This window comes from Oryza sativa, chromosome 10, assembly GCF_034140825.1.
Source record: "Oryza sativa Japonica Group chromosome 10, ASM3414082v1".
In the NCBI taxonomy this organism is placed as follows: Eukaryota; Viridiplantae; Streptophyta; class Magnoliopsida; order Poales; family Poaceae; genus Oryza; species Oryza sativa.
Window position 1 is genome coordinate 14,329,439 of NC_089044.1, and position 6,764 is coordinate 14,336,202.

Consider the following 6,764-nt stretch of genomic DNA (forward strand, 5'->3'; position numbering starts at 1 on the left):
TGAAACATACTTTGTTGTTAGTGTAGTTATAACATAGCAGATTAAAGATTATCATTATAACAATAAATAATTTACCAAATATTTTAAAACATGTCATTTGTATTAATATTGTAAATATGCTTGTAATTTGAAATAACGCCAGCTCTTCTTTCAGCTTAACAAAACGGTGAGTGCCATGGCTAAGGTAGAGGTTTCTGTTCATCTTCACCTCCATATTTGCACCATCTTCGCCAATGCATACCCCCCCTCCCCTCCTCTTCTAATATATTTCATTTATCTTTCAATTTTTAGAACTACTATTTGGAGCACTGCACGCTCCTATATTCCAAGCGCCAAACGTATATCAGCCAGGCCGATCTCACCCCCACGTTCCATCATCCCACTCCTACCGTTATCGGAGTAAACGATTTACTTCGATAAAAATAACTTCTCTGGTTACGATCCCACCCCACGTCCTGTCATCCCACTCGTACTGTTATCGGAGTAAACGATTTACTTCGATAATAAAAACAACATCCCTTTCGATCCCATCCCACATCCCGCATCGTGCTCCCACCATTATCGGAGTAAATGATTTACTTCGATAAAAACAACTTCTCTACTTCTGATATATATTCTATTTTCCCCATACTCAACCAACCACTCTCGTGCCCACTTCATTTTTTCCTTTTTTTCCCGGATCTCAATCGATCCACCATCCCAGCCCACAGATCGGTGACACACCATGGAGGAGGATGACGACACCGTGGCGGTTGATGGCGGCGGCCGGCATCGCTTGAGGCAAAGGCACTGCTTCAGGCCTTGCTGCCGCAACATCTGCTTCAGATCGATGCTGAAGAGACGTCTGGCCCATGGCGAACGAGGTGGACGTCATGGGGACGGTGAGTTCTCTCAGCAATTCCTAATGAGATTCTTGATTTCTTGCAAGAATTGTATACAATCTATGATTAATTGAATTCTTTATCCTTCTTAATTCTATGCAGTCTGACTTTGATTAGGTTGAGCACTCATCTTGGCGTGCTTCTCTATTCTCCCTTGCATGGCGGAGATCCTGTTTGTGATGGTCAATCGAGTGGTAACATTGGCAAGAAACTATGATTTGTTTCATCACCTCTGCCGTTGCCCAGTTTATGACAGTGAGGCGGTGACAACAGGAACGGCGACCTCCATCTTTGGCTCCGTCGCCGGATACGGCTCCTACCGAGGTCGCAGCGATTTGGTGCTACCTCGGCTCCAGCATCTAGCAGTACAGAAACTCCGCCGCTTTGTCTTCTTGCTCCCTCTAGCAGTACAGAAACTCCATTCAGCCGTCACGAGGATCTGGCGATGGCGTGTATTGTTGTGTTTGTGTGTAAAATTTTTATTCTTGTGCTTTTACTATGATGTGCATGTAAAATCTTTATTTTTTTGTCCCGTCATTTAGGATGGAGTGATTCAATGTATAAGTAAAAAATTTATTCACGTATTATTTGGGGTAAACTAATTAGGCCTCATTAACTCCCTCCTTATTTATTTTTCCTTTTTTTTCTTGCTTGATGCACTCATTATAAGAAATCATCAACCAAGGCTAGCAATAATGCAATTATTACAAGTTAATGCACCATCAATTTTCATTTATGTCGACAGTAACTCGATTACTACAAGATTTCACCAAGCATGGTTGTCGTTAATCCAATTACTACAGGGACATGCACCATCAATTTTCATTTACATTGACAGTAATTTCATTACTACAAGATTTGGTCTCAGTTTGTTGCACACCATATCATAACTACCTCGATTGGAAATAGAGATAAACCAATTACAATGATTATTTTCAACCGACCACCGATTTAACGGATCTGTAATTGATTTACCCCGAATTTAAATAGAACTAATCTACACAAATCGAACGTGGGCAACCGAACACCATTTTTTGCGGACTCTGGGCGCGATGTGTGGTGCTCGGAACAATATTCTGCGCTCTAGCGCTCGGAACGGTTCAATTTTAGCAAATTTACATACTTGAATAGGTGTGTAGTGAACCTAATTTGCAAGAAGTCTAGGTACGACATAAAAAATATTTATTTTTATCTGTGATAAAGAAATATTATGACGATGATAAATTATTTAATTTGATTATGCTATACTTGTGAAATTTATCGTAGAAACCAAATTATAGAATTTCACTATATACATGTTGTCATACAAAATTTTCTACCAATATCATCCTGCATTTCCTATATTATACGCATATTATCATTGGAAAAAAAAACTATGCATATGTTATTGCATTTTTTTACCTACAACGTTGGAAATTCTGATTCTAAGAGTTTTTTTGTTACATAATTTTGTAAGCTGTTTATATGCATATTTTATAAAATCCTAGTTTATTATAAGTAGTTGTACTTAAGGTGTCGCCTGTAAATTTACATATGTAGCATATGCCTCATTATTTGATAAAAAATAAATTTAGTACATGGACATACATTTCGTACAAATACAAAATTTTGAGTATTTTCAAGATCTGGAATACTCATGCTTAACTGAATCAGAATTTATTATTTTACAAATTATACCTTGTAGTTATTGAATTTAAAGACATAAAAAAGTATAGGCAGCAGATCAGTTTATAAATTACGATTTATTATAGGACTAACATGAAAAAAAGGCAATCACACTCTGGAGTCATCAGGAACCCACTGGATTCATGCATGGTATTGTTTAGTTTTACCGCTTACTCCCTTTCTCTTGCGGGACGGCGAAGATTCATTATAGTTTGTTTCATTCTGAATCCAACTGCTATTAAATGGTGTATGATGTGGCTCATACTGGGATCATTGTTGGATCCACTTTTCACTTGGTTAGATATATATGTATCTCTCATGAGAGTACGAGTTTCAAACCCCTCCCTTTTCTTTCAGTCATTTACATTTAGCATATTTAATCAGTGTCATACACTGGTGGAGAAACTATCTTTCGTCGGTCGGCCGAATTCCACTATAGTCCCGATTATAATAAATACCGGGACTAAAGATAAAAAGGGTAACGGGCATATTGGATCTTTAGTCCCGGTTGGTAACATCTTTAGTCCCGGTTCAAATGCTGTCAGGGCTTGTTAGGCTCCCCCGGATCTTTAGTTCCGGTTTATAACACCAACCGACACTAAAGATCGTAACTAACACCAACCGGGACTAAAGTTCCCGGTGATCTTTAACCCCAGTTCATAACACCAACCGGGACTAAAGTCCCACCCTATATATATATGTCTTCTTTCTCCTCCAGCCCGAGCAAGCTTCAAAATTTCTTCAAAAAAGAGGGGAGGTCATGCCAAAATTTCTAGTGAATTTATTTTGATGATTATATACAAATCGGAGGTGCCTAAAAGGTTAGCAACTTCATCCTCCAATATTTTTTTATCATGTTACATTTGGAGCTATGTTTTGCATATTTTTTTGTGTCCAAAATTTTGTTGTAAGTTGATGAGAGAGAAAATTTGTGTGGGGAAGAAAGAATATATAGAAATTTAGTTTATTTGCTAAAGAAGGTTTTATAAAATAGTTGAGAAGGAAAATATAGTGAAAGTTAATCTTAAATAATAGAAAACAAACTAAAATGAAAATTAAAAGAAGTACAACACATTAATATTAGTTTAAAATTTTAGAAATAGTAAATAAGAATTATTTGGTGTAATATTTTATAATTTTTGTATGAATAATGATATGTCATTAATGTATGACTGTTGAAAGAGTTTGTAATTATTTTATCATTATTGTATGACTGTCATTATTGTACGAATAATTATTTGTGTACGATTTTTTTTTCATTTTATGTAGATGGATCGGCAATGGATGTACGCTGACTGGCGGTACAAAGAGTTTATTGACGGCGTGCATTATTTTTTGAGAGTGGCCGAAGCTAACAGGCATAAGGGTTTTATTTGTTGTCCATGCAATAAGTGTAAGAATCAGAAGGAGTATTCTGCATCCAGAACTATTCATTTCCACTTGTTTGAGTCGGGGTTCATGCCAAGCTATAATTGTTGGACATCCCACGGAGAGCAAGGTGTTGAAATGGAAGAAGATGAAGTGGAAGACGACAATATTTCAGACTTTACTCAGTACGCTGGATTTGAAGGAAATCAAACGGGCGAGAGGAAAGGGATGCTGATGGTAACGACGTTGCGGATGATCTTGGTCAGATGTTACAGGACGCCAAGGAGGACTGCGGAAGTGAAAAGGGGGCCCATAAATTGGACAAGATGTTAGAGGACCACAGAACGTCGTTGTACCCATGTTGCGAGCAAGGGCACAAAAAGTTGGATACCACTCTGGAGTTCTTGCAATGGAAGGCAAAAAATGGTATTAGTGACAAGGCATTTGGCGATTTATTGAAACTCGTCAAGAACATTCTTCCGGAGGGAAACAAATTGCCCGAGACAACGTACGAGGCTAAGAAGATAGTGTGCCCTTTAAGACTGGAAGTTCAGAAGATTCACGCATGTCCGAATGATTGTATCCTATATCGTGATGAGGAGTACGAGAACGTAGAAGCATGCCCTGTTTGTAAAGCACTACGATACAGGATTAGACGAGATGATCCAGGAGAAGTTGACGGGCAGCTAACGAAGAAGAGAATTCCTGCTAAGGTGATGTGATATTTCCCCATAATACCATAGCTAAGGCGTTTGTTCAGGAATAAGGGGAATGCTAGAATGATGCGTTGGCACGCTGAAGAGCGTCAACAGGATGGGATGCTGAGACACCCTACCGACGGTTCGCAGTGGCGAAACATCGACAGAAAATTTAAAGACTTTGGAAAGGACGCACGAAACATACGATTTGGTTTAAGTACGGATGGCTTGAATCCTTTTGGAGAGATGAGCAGCGGTCATAGCACTTGACCCGTTACGATGTGTATCTACAACCTCCCCCCTTGGCTATGCATGAAGAGGAAGTACATAATGATGCCGATTATTATTCAAGGCCCCAAGCAACCTGGTAACGACATCGATGTGTACCTAAGACCACTGGTCGAAGATCTTAAACTGTTGTGGAAAAAGGAAGGTGTCCCCGTGTGGGATGAGGACAAACAGGAGGAGTTTAACCTACGAGCGCTGTTGTTCGTAACCATCAACGATTGGCCTGCACTTAGCAACCTTTCCGGGCAGTCCAACAAGGGGTACAAGGCTTGCACTCACTGTATGGATGAAACAGAAAGTACGTATCTTAAGCACTGTAGGAAGGTTGTGTACATGGGTCATCGTCGATTCCTTGCTGCAAACCACCCGGTATGGAAGAAAGGCAAGCACTTTGAACATACGGCGGACCACCGTACGAAGCCTAAACATCGCAGCGGGAAAACAGTGTTTGCTATGGTTAAAGATCTTAAAGTAGTGTTTGGAAAGGGGCCTGGAAGCCAGCCTATAGAGAGCGAAGATGGTCACGCGGCGATGTGGAAAAAGAACTCTATATTTTGGGAGTTACCCTATTGGGAATTCTTGGACGTCCGCCATGCAATCGACGTGATGCACCTCACTAAGAACCTTTGCGTAAACCTTCTTGGCTTCTTAGGTGTATATGGAAAGTCGAAAGATACACTGGAAGCACGTAATGATCTGAAGCATATGGAATAACGCGGCAACCATCACCCGGAACCAAAGGAGAAAGGAAGCCATTACTTGAGTCCAGCCAGCTACACTCTTAGCAAGGCAGAGAAGGAAAGTATGTTTGAATGCTTGGAGAGCATCAAGGTACCGTCAGGATACTCCACGAATATAAAGCGAATAATAAGCATGAAGGAGAAGAAATGCACAAACCTAAAGTCTCATGACTGTCACATGTTGATGACACAGCTACTACCAGTTATAATAAGGGGTATCCTCCCAGACAATGTCCGGGCAACAATAACAAAACTATGTGCTTTCATGAACGCAATTTCGTAGAAGGTCATTGATCCGGATAGATTAAAAGCCCTTCAGAATGATGTGGTGCAATGTCTTGCAGCTTTGAGTTGATATTTCCACCTTCATTTTTCAATATAATGACGCATCTGCTTTGTCACCTTGTCAAAGATATCGGTATTCTCGACCTTGTGTACCTACACAACATGTTTCCTTTCGAGAGGTACATGGGCGTTCTGAAGAAATATGTTCGTAACCGTGCTCGTCCAGAGGCAAGCATCGCTATGGGGTATGGAACAGAGAAGGTCATTCAATTCTGCGTAGAATTTATTGAAGTCCTTCGCCCAATCGGGGTACCTGAATCACGCCATAAAGGGAGACTACGGGGAAAGGGGACTCTCGGAAGGAAAGCAATAATGACGGTAGACAACAATTTATTCCGTAAAGCCTATTTCACGGTTCTGCAACAATCTTCATTGGTGGCTCCTTACATCGAGGAGCACTTGGCTCTAGTTCGTGCCAGAAACATCGGTAAGTCCGATGCATGGATTACACGGCATCACATTGATACTTTCTCCGCGTGGCTGCGACATCTCATGGGTAACGAGACGATTAACCAACAACTGGCCTTCCTGGCGAGGGGACCATCTGGCTCGATCGCGACATTCCAGGGATATGAAATCAATGGGTACACATTCTACACGAGAGCCCAAGACATGAAGAGCACGAACCAGAACAATGATGTTCGTATCGATGCCATGGGACATGATGGTACAACTAGCACGTTTACGGTGCCATCGAGGACATATGGGAACTTGACTATGGACCTCTCAAGGTCCCTCTATTCCGGTGCCAATAGGTTAGGTTGACTGGTGGAGGTGTA